Raw genomic sequence first — 17828 nt, 5'->3', positions numbered from 1 at the left:
ACTGATGCGGGTGTCCCTGTTGTAGTGCTGCCGCCACCCGGGCCGCAAGCGCCAATGTGTCACCCTGTGACCCAAGTCCTAAAACATGGCTAACATGGAAGGTAGGGGGAATCACTGACCACACATTTATCCATATTTCCTCACATGAAAGATCGTGCACATGACATATCTGTGTGGATATGAATGTTTATTGCATATTCAGTGGAGTGTTGCAGCTGTAGCAATACAGGGCCATGCAAAAAACACATTTCCGTTTTTGGCACATGGAGGGCAGCCAATTAGAGCCAAGCTCGTGCTCAGGGGTAAGGCTCCATTAACATATGTACTTATCCAATCACTCCGCCAATTCCGAAGCACTTATAAATTCACTATACACTCTCCTTGCAGTACTCTAATGATCCAGTCTCTACCTATGTACTTATACAATAACCGAGGCAAAGTTACATAACCAAAGTTTTCCCCACTGCCAGAGGTAACGTGGTTGCGAGTGCTCTCAACCGCAGAATGTAAAGTGGTAGGGCCCAGGGGCAGCATCATGCATACATAATGAACACACGGACACAGTTAGATAGATAGTGGAACTGGGTACGGGCATGTGCGCTCGGCCCCTTTTTTTTACCAGGGTCACATGTCCAGTGACGTCTGTGCTGGATGCATGTGGGGTGAGTGTAAGCCAGCCCTCAGGGAATGGTTGGTGCTGGCACCAAGTACAACTGTAATCATCGGATCACACACAGAGATTCAATCATAAAGGGTCCATGACTTGTGCTGCACTAAGTTAGGGGCACCATGTAGTAGAGTAGGATCCGCACTTATGTTGCCCCCACTTTTTTTCTGATGCATACACTGGTTTCTGGCTATAGTCTGGCTGGGTCCCTGCTAATCAGAGCCCCAGTCTCTCTGTTCTCTCTAAACGACTTGGTGTACATATTAGATGCACTAGTGATTGGATACTGTGGTACATTATGAGCCCCTAGTATATGGTACTTTAGGTACCTAGGGCATAGGTACTTCACAGGCCTACCAGGGGCTGAAGCATGTATTATGCCACCCCTGGAAAGCAGACTCAATCTGACACCACAGGCCTGCTACTGCCGCCTGTGAGAGGTAGTGTTAGCACTCCTCACAGAGATATAGGTTCCTATATCTCACCATACACACACATATAAACCTATCAGCCACCCCTATGGCAGGCCCTATCAATCCTGAGGGCAGGGTGCATGGTTTATAATGTGAGGGGGTGCCTCTGCCTGAGCAGGGCCCCTCTGCAGCTCCAGAGTCTATTCTCTATGGCTGTTTGTGGATGTGGATAAACCATATACTCTTAAGTGCATTCAAATGCTAACTTTAGAATGACTGCATCAAAACATGTCGTGTTTGGTGTCAAACAACTTGGAATCATACCCCCACATCAGTCCATGATGTGGGAGCATGATCCCAGGCTTCTATAGGGGACGACATGTAAAACAATAGACATCCTATAGAGCCCTGGCATCACAAAATGGATGCCACCAGCACAGACACTGGGCTGCCCTCCTGCTGCTGACTGAAACTCGCAGTGGAGGCGGCCCAACAAAAGGCATCCTGTCACAGGGAGGTGTCACCACCTTCCAGAAGAATCTCCCTTGGAGTCAAGTAGTGACTCCCCTGCTTGGCAGGCACCAAAAACCTTAATCAACAGTTGCAAACTTTCCCGCTCCAGCCGGAGTTCAAAGTCCCAGCCACGCCAGAAGTAGATTTCCTGACTTCTTGATGGCCATTGTGAGTCTCCAGCAAAGCTGTGGTGAGTGGACCCCACGAGTGACGAGGAACATCAATACTCAGGGACCGTGCACTATTGTCAAGTGCAATACCTTAACAACGTTCTATGAACTTGTGCTTTCGACCACTTGTAGCCCAAGCCTCCGGCAGGTCTTGCAGCAAACATCATCAGCCTACCTCGTCCCGAGTGACCGTGGGCTCCTGTGAAGCATTTCCTGAAGAGGCGTCTTTGCAATCCCTTGCCCATTGACTACCGGGTCCCCTGAAGACTTTCTTAACAACTCCAAGGGCTCCTCTGGTTGCTCCAGGCCTGCCCTAACTCATCCTTGCTGGGTAAGTCCCTCAGACCTTGCTGGTCTGCACCATCGACTTTCTTCAGTCTACACAAGACTTGCATTTGCCAAGGATTGTTGGCTCCAATCCAGTTGCCAACACTGCCATCAGCTGCAAACTTTGTGGCACACTCCAAATCCAGCTGCTGGTTATCCTCGATCCCTCCTGGACCTCGTGAGCGAAGAGTCAAAACACCATCGATGACCTGAATCGATGCAATATCTGTGGTCATCCATCTTGCTGGCCACCGTTCACTGGCAAGTGACCTTGAACACTGTCCCTTCATTTTTCAGGTCTTCAGCATCTTGAATCCACCTTCGGATTCCACCGGACACTTCTTCAGTCGACGCAAGCAGCAAGTCTTCTTTGGTCTCCATAGAAAACAGCGACGCAACCCGACACCAAAAGACACCCATGCATCCTGCTTCCCTGGGTGAGGTAACTCGTGCACTACGGTGCCCTAGTGTGTGTTGGCCCTCGAATTACTTACCTTGTATGTGGCTTGCTTGTAGACTTCCTCGAAGTGCCCTAAAACTTTAAAAAACAGACCGCGACTTGCACCATTATAATCAATAGGGTCTCCCGTGGGCCTGTTACTTACCTGCTAACACTGCAGTAGTGAAGCCTCAGCGATTCCCCAGGCCCTAGGCCTTGTCATTTTGCAAGTCGACATCCTTATACCACTTTCTTAGTATATGATCAGGTATGCCCCTAGGGCTCAAGCCATATTTGTGCTTAATTTATTGTGAAACGTTGATATTTGAATGTGTACCTGGCTTCTAATCTCATAAAGAGATTAGTAGAGTGAGTCTAGTAATAAATACATATATATTTGACATATATACCTGTGTGGTGCCCTTTCATTTGGTAATTCAAGAGATTATAAGGTAAAACAAGCTGCTTTGCATTCCTCTGAGACTTAGCCTGAAGGCTGCTCTCCACAGCTAACACTAGGATAGCTTTCTTTAAAAAGTTGTCTTAAACCTATCTAACATAAGAGTCGAATTGGACTGGTGCAAGGTGGCCACTATAACTAGTGACCAGCATATGCCAGGCCAACTTCTGACATTGGTGGGCAGCGTGTGGGATACCAGCTTGCCATTTTTTTACAAGAAAATCTCAATTTGAATTACTAACTGAAAACCACTAAAGGTACTCAAGGTACATATAAAGTCAAGTTTAGTATCAATAAGTTCTACTGAACTTAGAGCTGTTTGTGAAGGAATAAGCACACCCTTGCTACAGCTCAAGCTAGGTTCAGTAGGCCACAAACTAGTGTAGGTAGTGCGACGCTGCATAACACTAGAATGTCCTCAAGGGATGGAGCCAGTGGGTCCATCCAGCCTCAGTACAAGGACATGACCTACTTTGACTTGAAGGCCATGTGTGTTGAAAGACACCTGAAGCAAGGACAGAGTCCCTCCACACAACACCTGATAGACCTACTAGCAGCAGATGATCTTAGACTGGCTCTAGAAGCTGGTGGACCTGGATCAGGGGGTGGGTCAGCCATAGTCTCTGGGTGTGATGATGAAAATCAAGATGACCTGGAGTCTGTGATTGAAGGGCCAGACCCAGAAAGGTCTGAACAGGACAGAGGAATCCTCCCTAAGAGGACTGATAGAGTGGAAGAGAGGCCTAGGTCCCCTTCAAGGGAATCTAACCATTCATATCACTCTAACAGATAATCTGTCCACCAGAGGAACTCATACTCACATAGACCGACCTCCTCTGAAAGAAGGTACAAGATGCTTCAGTATGAGGAAGCTAGGCTTGCCCTCAGAACCAAGCAATTGGCCTTAGATAGAGAAGCCTTTGAGCTCCAGAGAGCTTCTAGAAACGAGGGGTTAGATACCCCTGGTGGCAGCAACAGTGTCCCTAGCGGCAGAGATTACATTCCAGACCATAGGAACCTGTCCAAGTCTGTTGCTCCCTACCAGAGTGGGGATGATATCCACAAATGGATAACTGCTATGGAGAGATCCTGTAAACTTCAACAGGTCCCCCAGAAACAGTGGGTAGCAATCTTGTGGCTCTCCTTTTCTGATAAAGGTAGAGACAAGCTCCTCACTGTTAGAGAAGAGGATGCTGATGACTATGAAGCCCTGAAGAGTGCACTAATAGACAAGTTTGGCTTAACCACTGAACAGTACAGGTTGAAGTTCAGAGATACCCAGAAAGCACAGACTCAGGATTGGACCGACTTTGTTGATTGTGCAATCAAGGCTCTAGAAGGTTGGCTGGTTGGTAGTAGAGTTACTGATTTTAAGGGATTGTATAATCTTATAATGAGAGAACAGATCCTTAATAATTGCCAAAACCAGTTGTTGCATCAATACCTGGTGGACTCTGATCTGACCGCTCCCCAAGAATTGGGAAAGAAGGCAGACAAGTGGGTCAGAACCAGGGTGAGGCATAAAACCCAGAACCAAGGGGGTGACACCAAGAAGCAAGATCCTAAAGGCTCAGATAAAGGTGGGGATAAGTCAAAAGACCAGAAGTCTTCACAAGGGCCCCACAAATCTGCACCTGGTGGGGATTCACAGTCTACAAAGGGAAAAGGCCAAAATAAGCCCTGGTGCAAATTCTGTAAACAGAAAGAGCACAGGACTTCTGATTGTACCAAGCCCAAAGACCAAACCACCACCACTCCAGCCCCCAAGGCACCTGTTCCCCCTAGTGCAGTCATTGGTGGAGGTGGTAATAAGAATAAGGGTGTAGTAGGGTTGACCCTGGGTTCAGATGTGGACTCTGGCCTAGTCAGAGTACCAACACAGGCATTGCTAGTTTGTGAGGGAGACCTTGATATGTCCTTCCTAGTGAGCCCCAGTAATCTGGGCAAGTACAAACAGCAGCCTATCATAAATGGCACACAGGCTTTGGCATTCAGTGACACAGGTGCTAGTGTCACCATGGTTTGACAAAGAACAAGGGGACCCTACTCATACAGAGCCTGGGTATTAATTATTGAACAGAAACAATGGCTCGTATGGCTTGATAACCAAATGTGTAATACAAAAAGCCCAATGGCAATAACAACAAAGGGTTAACGTGAAGTCAGAAAGGAAAATTGACCACACACATTAGAACCTTGGTAAAAAACATTGTTCTTTATATCTATAATGAAAAAGCTTTAACTAAAAAACAATTTCACAATATACATTCAAACAAAATGACAGTTTCTTTAGACAATTCTAAGAAGTGTCCCAGTGAAAAACAGTGATAAACCTAAACAACAAAATTATAACAACAAAGTGCAACATATAAATGTTTCAATTATTCATTATATGGGCGACCAAAAAGAGAATTATTAAGATGCGGTTCATCAACACTTATTTATCATAAGTGTTGGATACGGGTTCGCCTCTTAAATCTCGTCAACGACGTTTCGACCCTATTTACAATGGAGGGTCTCTTCAGGACAATTTAGTGTAGGGACACCTAGGAATTAAATGAAAATACCGTCAATATGCGATATTATTTAGAGAAGGAGATGTTATATCAAACTGATATGATAGGGGCTTTCTACCTGAATGATAATAATAGTAACCAACACGTCAGAAGAGTGTCACCGTGCTAGGAGTGAAACAAAATAACTCACAGAGTACCCGACCGGGTGCTGTGGATGTAAAATGAAGAAAGATTAATGATCGCGGAGCAACAGGTGAGTGCACGAGTTTACTAGTGCATAACGTTGTCACTTACCCCTGTGAGGGTTAGAGCAGAAGGGAACAATTCCACAATCGATGTTTGTTTCTTATATGCCCAATGAATGCTTTTAAGCGCAAGCGAGTAGGCGTAATAACGATGAGGCTAAAAGATAAAGCCGTAGTATGTCAACCGCGAGTTCAATGTCGCTGGTATCGGGAGTTACTGAAATCAAATTAAAAGAAAAAGAGAAACCTTAAAATAAGGTTTATCTATTCACCATCTCATTCAATGCACAAATGTTGGGAAAACTTTTTTACCTCTCACGAAGACGGGCTATCGTCTAGCGCTAGTCCGGGCAAACGGCAAACAGTCCGCTTGGTACAATCACCCAGAGTGGTGAGCTACGATCAGAATATAGCCGTGGTTGGCTGCAAGCAAACCAATCACATTGTTTCTCTCACACGAGATGCGTTGCTAAGTAACTCGTTACATGCACAGTACTCTTCAAACACCCAATGGTCAATAAATATACATTATCAAAGTTTCAAGGAGCTCACTTTCATATTTTGCAATATTAATATTATTATTTTAACTGTCAGGAAGTCCACCTTTATAGGGTGCAAAATTATAATAACAGCATGTAAGAACCTATGCAAACCAATCACGGCACTTCTAACACGCTAAAGCGGTTGCTGCGCAACTCAACGCGTCTCATTACAAAGCCACCAGTGTAAGTAAATGATGTTCAATAAAGTTGTACGATTTAAAAAGCCACCAATATAAGTCAATCATGTTCAATAAAATTATATGGTGCGATTTAAACTATCTGTATAATAGCCATATAATATTTTTATAATAGGCATGTTGCAATACGAAATCGCATTCAGTGGTGAATAAGAGAATAAACCAAATACACATATGGTCCATGTGATAAATCAAGTCCTTTTAAGGGTACAAAGGGTGTGCAAATAGAATGGACATTGTCCAATCTAACTGTGGCATCGGAAAACCGCACTATTTTCTCTTTGCATATTATGCAGTGACCTTAATTGGAGAGGCATGAAAACAGCTGTGTAGGACAAAAAATAGAATAAAATAAAAGCCTGTAACCGTGGTTGGCTCCAAGCAAACCAATCACATCATTTCTTTCACGCGAGATACGTTGCTAAATAACTCGTTACATGCACAATACTCATCAAACACCCGATGGTCAATAAATATACATAATGAAAATTTCAAAGAGCTCGCTTTCATATTTTGCAATACTAATATTATTATTTTAACAGGCAGGAAGTCCATTATTATAGGGTGGAAAATTATAATACCAGCTTGTAAGAACCTATGCAAACCAATCACGGCACTTCTAACACGCTAAAGCGGTTGCCACGCAACTCAACGCGTCTCATTACAAAGCCACCAGTGTAAGTCAATGATGTTCAATAAAGTTGTACGATGCGATTTACAAAGCCACCAGTGTAAGGCAATGATGTTCAATAGAGTTGTACGGTGCGATTTAAACTTTCTGTATAATAGCGATATAATATTTTTATAGCAGGCATGTTGCAATACAAAGTCTAATAATGCAGCAGCGACATGCTCTTGATTCCGTATAGTGCAATCGCATTTAGTGGTGAATAAGAGAATAAACCAAATACACATATGGTCCATATGATAAATCAAGCCCCTTTAAGGATGCGAAGGGTGTGCAGATAGAATGGACATTGTCCAATCTAAATGTGGCATCGGAAAACCGCACTATTTTCTTTTTGAAAATTATACAGTGACCTTAGTTGGAGAGGCACGAAATCAGCTGTGTAGGACAAAAAATGAAAGCTTTCAATTAGTGCAACCCTGAGGAAAATTTCCCTTATTTGTTGGACATGTAATTATTTCAGCGATGGCCTGTATTTTTATGTCCAAATCATTTTTTTAGTCAATGTTTCTTGAAAATGGCCCCTTACTGTTTGGGCAACCCCTCATTACTTATACTAAGGCAATACACATAATTGCAAACTGGACACATGTAACATTGTCACATTGCTCCTTTGAAGCATTTCCTGAAGAGGCGTCTTTGCAATCCCTTGCCCATTGGCTAGCGGGTCCCCCCGAAGACTTTCTTAACAACTTCAAGGGCTTCCCTGGTTGTGCCAGGCCTGCCCTAACTCATCGTTGCTGGGTGAGTCCCTCAGACCTTGCTGGTCTGCACCATTGACTTTCTTCAGTCTACAAAAGACTTGGAGTTGCCAATGCTTGTTGGCTCCAATCCAGTTGCCGACACTGCCATCAGCTGCAGACTTTGTGGGACACTCCAAATCCAGCTGCTGGTCATTGTCAATTCCTCCTGGACCTTGTGAGCGAAGAGTCAAAACACCATCGATGACCTGAATCGACGCAACATCTGTGGTCATCCATCTTGCTGGCCACCAGTCACTGGCAAGTGACCTTGAACACTGTCCCTTCAATTTTCAGGTCTTCAGCATATTGAATCCACCTTCAGATTCCACTGGACCCTTCTTCAGTCGGCGCAAGCAGCAAGTCTTCTTTGGTCTCCATAGAAAACAGCGACGCGACCCGACACCAAAAGACACCTATGCACCCAGCTTCCCTGGGTGAGGTAACTCGTGCACTCTGGTGTCCTAGTGTGTGTTGGCCCTCGAATTACTTACCTTGTTAGTGGCTTGCTTGTAGACTTCCTCGAAGTGCCCTAAAACTTTAAAAAACAAACCGCGACTGTAGGAAGGTGGAATCTGACTATATGGTTGCCCCCACTTTTTTCCTGGTGTTTGAGTGGTTTTTGACTAGTCTGGCTGGGATCCTGCTATTCAGGACCCCAGCCTATCTGCTTACTCCCTAAAATGATTGATGTGCATACTAGATGCACTAGTGATTGGAAACTGTGGTACCTTGTGAGCCCCTAGTATATGGTACCTTAGGTACCTAGGGCATTGGTACTTCACAGGCCTACCAGGGGCTGCAGCATGTATTATGCCACCCCTGGGAAGCATTCTCAATCTGACACCACAGGCCTGCTACTGCAGCCTGTGTGAGGTAGTGTTAGCACTCCTCACTGAGGTATAGGTTTCTATATCTCACCATACACACACATATGAACCTATCAGTCACCCCTATGGTAGGCCCTATCAATCCCAAGGGCAGGGTGCGTGGTTTACTATTTGAGGGGGTGCTTCTGCCTGAGCAGGACCCCTCTGCAGCTGGCAGAGTCTATTCTCTGCTGCTGTTTGTGGATGCGGTTAAACCATATACTCTTAAGTGCATTATAACCTCCCGGTTAATGCTAACTTTGGAATGACTGCATCAAAACATGTCGTGTTTGGTGTCAAACGTGTTGGAATCATACCCCCACACCAGTAACTGGTGTGGGAGTATGATCCCACCCTACTAGAGGGGACGACATGTACCCACTGTACCAAACGGTAGAAATCTTCTAGAGCCCTGGCATCACAAAATGGATGCCACCAGCACAGACACCGGGCTGCCCTCCTGCTGCTGACCGAAACTCGCAGTGGAGGGAGCTCAACAAAGGGTTTCCTGTCACAGGGAGGTGTCACAACCTCCCAGACAGGATTTAGTGTATTGGAGCTGGGTGGGTGCACTCTTAGAGTGCCTTTGAAGTCCTGCACTGGGGGAGCAGTAGGCTCCTCTGTGCATATGCCAGCTCAAACCGGTTCAGGGGCCTCTGCCCCTGTCCTGGCGCGAAACTGGACAAAGGGAAGTGGGTGTAACCACCCCTACCCTGGCCCTCCTAGAGGAGTGGCCATAGAGCTAGTCCCTCCCATCTTTACAGTATAAGATACCAAATATTGCCAATGCAATTCAGATTACACCTGGACGACGCTCTACGAAGAAGAATCCGGTCCCTTCAACGTTCTACTACCTTTAGAAGACCGAAGGATCTCCCTTGGAGCCAAGGAGTGGCTCCCCTGCTTTGCAGGCACCTTAAGGACTGAACAACGGTTGCAAACTTTACCGCTCCCGCCGGAGCCCGAAGTCCCTGTGTCCCCTGAAGTTGATTTCCTGACCTCTCTACGGCCATTTTGAGTCCCCAGCGAAGCTGTGGCGTCTGGACCCCACGAGTGACGAGGAACGACAATACCAGGGAACCGTGCACTGATTTCGAGTGCAAGCCCTGAACGACGAGCTACAAACCTGTGCTTTGGACCACTTAATGTCCAAGTCCTGAGCAGGTACTGAACCAAAGATCAGCGGCCTACCCCATCCCGAGTGACCGTGGGCTGTTGCTGAAGTTTTCCTGCAAAGGCGTCTTTGCGGTTGCTTGCCCGTTGGCTAGTAGCCCTCCTGAAGACATCCTCGACTATTCCAAGGGCTGGCCTGGTTGCTCTGGGCATACCCTCACTTACCCTTGCTGGGTAAGTCCCTCGGACCTTGCTGGTCTGAGCCATCCACCATCTTCACTCTCCCCGAGACTTGCAGTTGCCAAGGTTTATTGGCTCCAATCCAAGTGCCGACACTGCCAACAGCTGCAGACGTTGTGGGACCTTCCAACTCCAGCTGCTGGTCATCATTGATCCCTCCTGGACGGCGTGGGCGAAGAGACAAAACACCATCAGCGACGAAAGCGACGCAACAGGTGTGGTCATCTATCCTGAAGGACACCGGTCACTGGCAAGTGACTCTGAACTCTGTCCCCTCAATTTCCAGGTCGCCTGCAACTCCAATCCATCGTTGGAACCGAACGGACACCTCTCTCGACGACACAAGCAGCAAGAACACCTCGATTCCCATTGAAATCAGCATCGCGACCCGACACCAAAGGACACCTGTGCACCCGGACTCCTTGGGTGAGGTAACTCTGGCATTACGGTGCCCAAGTGTGCATTGGCTATCGAAATACTTACCCTGTAAGTTGTGTGCTTGTTGTCCACTCAGAAGTGCCCTAGAACTTTAAAATACAAATCGTGACATTTTTGCATTGAAGTCTATGAGAAACTCGTGTGCGTGTTTAGACACTGCACGCGCCTCCTGTGGGCTAGTTACTTACCTGAAAACACTACAGCAGTGAAGCCCCAGCGATTCCCAAGGCCCTAGGCCTCTTCATTTTGCTTGTCGCATTTGTTATACCATTTACTTAGTATATGGTCTGGTACGCCCCTAGGGCTACAGTGATTTATGTGCTTAATTTGTTGAGAAATGTTGATCTTTTAAATGTCTACCTGGGACTAATCTCATAAAGAGATTAGTAGAGTATATTTAGTAATAAATACATATATATTTCATATATATACCTGTGTGGTGTCTTTTCATTTGGTAATTCAAGAGATTATAAGGTAAAACAAGCTGCTTTACATTCCTCAGAGACTTAGCCTGAAGGCTGCTCTCCACAGCTACCACTAGGATAGCTTTCTTTTAAAAGGTTGTCTTTAAACCTATCTACCAAGAGTCGAATTGGACTGGTGCAAGGTGGCCACTAGAACTAGTGACCAGCATATGCCAGGCCAACTTCTCACATTGGTGGGCAGCGTGTGGGATTACAGCTTGCCATTGTTTTACCAGAAAATCTCAATTTGAATTACTAACTGAAAACCACTTAAGGTACTCAAGGTACATATAAAGTCAAGCTAGTATCAATAAGTTCTACTGAACTTAGAGCTGTGTGTAAAGGGATAAGCACACCCTTGCTACAGCTCAAGCTAGGTTTAGTAGGCCACAACTAGTGTAGGTAGTACAACACTGCACAACACTAGTATGCCTCACCAGGATGGAGCCAGTGGGTCCATCCCATCTCAGTACAAAGACCTGGCCTACACTGACCTGAAGGCCTTATGCTTTGAAAGAGGACTGAGGGTGGGCAGGAGTCCCTCATCACAGCATCTGATAGATCTGCTAGTAGCAGATGACCTGAAACAAGCTCTAGGAGCAAGTGGGTCTGGATCAGGGGGTGGGTCAAACATAGTCTCTGGGTCTGATGATGAAAATCAAGATGACCTGGAGTCTGTGATTGAAGGGCCAGACTCAGAAGAGTCTGAAAGGAACAGAGGAATTCTCTCTAAGAGAACTGACAGAGTGGGAGAGAGGCCTAGGTCCCTCTCAAGGGAATCTGACCATTCATACCACTCTGGAAGAGAATCTGTCCCACAGAAGAACTCCAACTTTCCCAGGGAGACCTCTTCTGAGAGAAGGTACAAGTTGCTACAGTATGATGAAGCTAGGCTTGCTCTCAGAGCCAAGCAACTGGCCTTAGATAGGGAAGCCTTCGAGCTCCAAAGAGCTTCAAAGAAGGAGGGGTTAGATGCCCCTGGTGGCAGCAACAGTGTCCCTAGAAACAGAGATTATACTCCTGACCATAGGAACCTGTCCAAGGTTGTTCCTCCCTACCAGAGTGGGGATGATATCCACAAATGGATAACTGCTATGGAGAGGGCCTGTAAAGTTCAACAGGTCCCCCAGAAACAGTGGGCAGCAATCTTGTGGCTCTCCTTTTCAGATAAAGGTAGAGACAAGCTCCTCACTGTTAGAGAAGAGGATGCTAATGACTATGAATCCCTGAAGAGTGCTTTGATAGATGGGTTTGGCTTAACCACTGAACAGTACAGGTTGAAGTTCAGGGATACCCAGAAAGCACAGACTCAGGATTGGGTGGACTTTGTAGATTGTGCTACCAAGGCTCTGGAGGGTTGGATTGTTGGCAGTAGAGTCACTGACTTTAAGGGATTGTATAATTTGATTATGAGAGAGCAGATCCTTAATAATTGTCAAAACCAACTCTTACACCAGTACCTGGTGGACTCTGATCTGACCTCTCCCCAAGAATTGGGAAAGAAGGCAGACAAATGGGTCCGAACCAGGGTTAGGCCCAAGAACCAAGGTAGTGACCAGAAGAAAGATTCCACTAAGCCCAAAGAGAAAGGTGGGGATGACAAAACAGAAAAGTCCTCTGAAGGGCCCCAAAAACCAAGTTCTGGGGGTGGGTCCCAAAATCCTTCCTCTTCCAATAAGAAACCATATTGCCATGTGTGCAAGCAACCTGGACACTGGAAAACTGACTCCAGCTGTCCAAAGAATGGCAATAAAGAGAATGTTCCTCCCAAAGCAGCTCCAACACCTCCTGTTACTACCAGTAGTAATCCCCCAGGTGGTGGGAGTGCACCCAAAAACTTAGTTGGGTTTTCTTGGGGAACACAGGTGGACTCTGGCCTAACCAGGTCCCCTACACAAGCAACTCTAGTCTGTGATGGTGGCATGGGGTTTGCCAACTTTACCATGAGTCCCAATATCTTGGGCAGGTACAGACTAGAGCCTATGATCAATGGTCAGAAGGCTGTGGCCTACAGGGACACAGGGGCTAGTGTCACCATGGTGACAAGGAGACTAGTGCCCCTAGAACAGCTTTTACCTGAGTTTAGCTACCAGGTGACCAACATTGATGGAATTAGGACAGACCATCCCATGGCAGTAGTAAATCTCAGCTGGGGAGGGGTCACTGGCCCCAAGAGAGTGGCAGTGTCCCCAACCTTGCCTGTAGATTGTTTACTGGGGAATGATCTAGAGATCTCAGCCTGGGCTGAGGTAGACCGCAATGCCCATTTAAGAATGTTAGGCATCCCTGAGAGAGTGGATGAGACCCTGAGGGCCTCACCTCCACCCCAGGAGAAAGTAAGGGGAGTGAAGCCTGAAACTATGGATCACTCTACCCAAACAGAGAGCATAGGGGGAGAAGAACAGTCCTCCCCCCACCAGACCAAGGGTGAGGGTCAAGTTTCTAAGGGAACTGATCCTGCCCCTTGTGAAGTAACTGCCCCAGAAGTGGACAGGCCTGGCCTGGTCACCTCTCTGATGGCAGGGGATCCTTCCAAGGTGGTACCCAGTCTGGAGCAGGTATCCTGCCCCTCTCTACCCTGCCTCAGTCAGCCCAGGGCTGCAGAGGTCAGGGAGGTCAGTGGACCCTTAATGGGCCCCTGTCCAGAGGAACCCCCTCATCAGCAGATTAGGGACACCCAGCAGAGTAGTTCTAGCCAGGTGAAAATTCCTCTACAACCTGAGGGATCCCCCTTACCCCTAGGTATAGGCACCCCTCAAATGGATGTTGTTGAACACAGGGAAACCTGGGGCCTAGTTGCCCCAAACCTTCCAGTGCCCTCCACTATTCCAACCAAAGGGATCCAACCCCCAGCTGTAGGCAGCCAGAGGTTGACCCTTAGGGCCAGATATGACACAGTCATGGGCAGAAAGGCTTCCATAGTGGCCAGTGATCTGAGGAGGTTGAGACCAACCCAAATAGGGCCTCACTTCCAGACTCAGACACCCCACCAGCCCACCTCTGACCCAAAAACCAATACAGGTAATTTCCCTAGACTTTGGAGAAACTCTAGAACCCCTTGGGGTAGAATTTCCCAAGTGGACCATGAGACAGGGAGCAACCATGCTAGTGCAGGTTCTTCCTTATATGGCCACTCAGGAAATAAAGGCTTATCTGGACAAGGTTAGCCTTATCTCCTTTCGTTTGGGGGGGGGGGGGGTTATGTAGGAAGGTGGAATCTGACTATATGGTTGCCCCCACTTTTTTCCTGGTGTTTGAGTGGTTTTTGACTAGTCTGGCTGGGATCCTGCTATTCAGGACCCCAGCCTATCTGCTTACTCCCTAAAATGATTGATGTGCATACTAGATGCACTAGTGATTGGATACTGTGGTACCTTGTGAGCCCCTAGTATATGGCACCTTAGGTACCTAGGGCATTGGTACTTCACAGGCCTACCAGGGGCTGCAGCATGTATTATGCCACCCCTGGGAAGCATTCTCAATCTGACACCACAGGCCTGCTACTGCAGCCTGTGTGAGGTAGTGTTAGCACTCCTCACTGAGGTATAGGTTTCTATATCTCACCATACACACACATATGAACCTATCAGTCACCCCTATGGTAGGCCCTATCAATCCCAAGGGCAGGGTGCGTGATTTACTATGTGAGGGGGTGCTTCTGCCTGAGCAGGACCCCTCTGCAGCTGGCAGAGTCTATTCTCTGCTGCTGTTTGTGGATGCGGTTAAACCAGATACTCTTAAGTGCATTATAACCTCCCGGTTAATGCTAACTTTGGAATGACTGCATCAAAACATGTCGTGTTTGGTGTCAAACGTTTTGGAATCATACCCCCACACCAGTAACTGGTGTGGGAGTATGATCCCACCCTACTAGAGGGGACAACATGTACCCACTGTACCAAACGGTAGAAATCTTCTAGAGCCCTGGCATCACAAAATGGATGCCACCAGCACAGACACCGGGCTGCCCTCCTGCTGCTGACCGAAACTCGCAGTGGAGGGAGCTCAACAAAGGGTTTCCTGTCACAGGGAGGTGTCACAACCTCCCAGACAGGATTTAGTGTATTGGAGCTGGGTGGGTGCACTCTTAGAGTGCCTTTGAAGTCCTGCACTGGGGGAGCAGTAGGCTCCTCTGTGCATATGCCAGCTCAAACCGGTTCAGGGGCCTCTGCCCCTGTCCTGGCGCGAAACTGCACAAAGGGAAGTGGGTGTAACCACCCCTACCCTGGCCCTCCTAGAGGAGTGGCCATAGAGCTAGTCCCTCCCATCTTTACAGTATAAGATACCAAATATTGCCAATGCAATTCAGATTACACCTGGACGACGCTCTACGAAGAAGAATCCGGTCCCTTCAACGTTCTACTACCTTTAGAAGACCGAAGGATCTCCCTTGGAGCCAAGGAGTGGCTCCCCTGCTTTGCAGGCACCTTAAGGACTGAACAACGGTTGCAAACTTTACCGCTCCCGCCGGAGCCCGAAGTCTCTGCGTCCCCTGAAGTCGATTTCCTGACTTCCCTGCGGCCATTTTGAGTCTCCAGCGAAGCTGTGGCGTCTGGACTCCACGAGAGACGAGGAACGACAATACCAGGGAACCGTGCACTGATTTCGAGTGCAAGCCCTGAACGACGAACTACAAACCTGTGCTTTGGACCACTTTATGTCCAAGTCCTGAGCAGGTACTGAACCAAAGATCAGCAGCCTACCCCATCCCGAGTGACCGTGGGCTGTTGCTGAAGTTTTCCTGCAAAGGCGTCTTCGCGGTTGCTTGCCCGTTGGCTAGTAGCCCTCCTGAAGACATCCTTGACTATTCCAAGGGCTGGCCTGGTTGCTCTGGGCAGACCCTCACTTACCCTTGCTGGGTAAGTCCCTCGGACCTTGCTGGTCTGAGCCATCCACCATCTTCACTCTCCCCGAGACTTGCAGTTGCCAAGGTTTATTGGCTCCAATCCAAGTGCCGACACCGCCAACAGCTGCAGACGTCGTGGGACCCTCCAACTCCAGCTGCTGGTCATCATCGATCCCTCCTGGACGGCGTGGGCAAAGAGACAAAACACCATCAGCGACGAAAGCGACGCGACAGGTGTGGTCATCTATCCTGAAGGCCACCGGTCACTGGCAAGTGACTCTGAACTCTGTCCCCTCAATTTCCAGGTCGCCTGCAACTCCAATCCATCGTTGGAACCGAACGGACACCTCTCTCGACGACACAAGCAGCAAGAACACCTCGATTCCCATTGAAATCAGCATCGCGACCCGACACCAAAGGACACCTGTGCACCCGGACTCCCTGGGTGAGGTAACTCTGGCATTACGGTGCCCAAGTGTGCATTGGCTATCGAAATACTTACCCTGTAAGTTGTGTGCTTGTTGTCCACTCAGAAGTGCCCTAGAACTTTAAAATACAAATCGCGACATTTTTGCATTGAAGTCTATGAGAAACTCGCGTGCGTGTTTAGACACTGCACGCGCCTCCTGTGGGCTAGTTACTTACCTGAAAACACTACAGCAGTGAAGCCCCAGCGATTCCCAAGGCCCTAGGCCTCTTCATTTTGCTTGTCGAATTTGTTATACCATTTACTTAGTATATGGTCTGGTACGCCCCTAGGGCTACAGTGATTTATGTGCTTAATTTGTTGAGAAATGTTGATCTTTTAAATGTCTACCTGGGACTAATCTCATAAAGAGATTAGTAGAGTATATTTAGTAATAAATACATATATATTTCATATATATACCTGTGTGGTGTCTTTTCATTTGGTAATTCAAGAGATTATAAGGTAAAACAAGCTGCTTTACATTCCTCAGAGACTTAGCCTGAAGGCTGCTCTCCACAGCTACCACTAGGATAGCTTTCTTTTAAAAGGTTGTCTTTAAACCTATCTACCAAGAGTCGAATTGGACTGGTGCAAGGTGGCCACTAGAACTAGTGACCAGCATATGCCAGGCCAACTTCTCACATTGGTGGGCAGCGTGTGGGATTACAGCTTGCCATTGTTTTACCAGAAAATCTCAATTTGAATTACTAACTGAAAACCACTTAAGGTACTCAAGGTACATATAAAGTCAAGCTAGTATCAATAAGTTCTACTGAACTTAGAGCTGTGTGTAAAGGGATAAGCACACCCTTGCTACAGCTCAAGCTAGGTTTAGTAGGCCACAACTAGTGTAGGTAGTACAACACTGCACAACACTAGTATGCCTCACCAGGATGGAGCCAGTGGGTCCATCCCATCTCAGTACAAAGACCTGGCCTACACTGACCTGAAGGCCTTATGCTTTGAAAGAGGACTGAGGGTGGGCAGGAGTCCCTCATCACAGCACCTGATAGATCTGCTAGTAGCAGATGACCTGAAACAAGCTCTAGGAGCAAGTGGGTCTGGATCAGGGGGTGGGTCAAACATAGTCTCTGGGTCTGATGATGAAAATCAAAATGACCTGGAGTCTGTGATTGAAGGGCCAGACTCAGAAGAGTCTGAAAGGAACAGAGGAATTCTCTCTAAGAGAACTGACAGAGTGGGAGAGAGGCCTAGGTCCCTCTCAAGGGAATCTGACCATTGATACCACTCTGGAAGAGAATCTGTCCCACAGAAGAACTCCAACTTTCCCAGGGAGACCTCTTCTGAGAGAAGGTACAAGTTGCTACAGTATGAGGAAGCTAGGCTTGCTCTCAGAGCCAAGCAACTGGCCTTAGATAGGGAAGCCTTCGAGCTCCAAAGAGCTTCAAAGAAGGAGGGGTTAGATGCCCCTGGTGGCAGCAACAGTGTCCCTAGAAACAGAGATTATACTC

Source organism: Triturus cristatus, chromosome 2_2 (assembly GCF_964204655.1).
Source record: "Triturus cristatus chromosome 2_2, aTriCri1.1, whole genome shotgun sequence".
Lineage (NCBI taxonomy): Eukaryota > Metazoa > Chordata > Amphibia > Caudata > Salamandridae > Triturus > Triturus cristatus.
The sequence above is the reverse complement of the archived record's forward strand: the minus strand, read 5'-3'. Positions refer to the sequence as shown.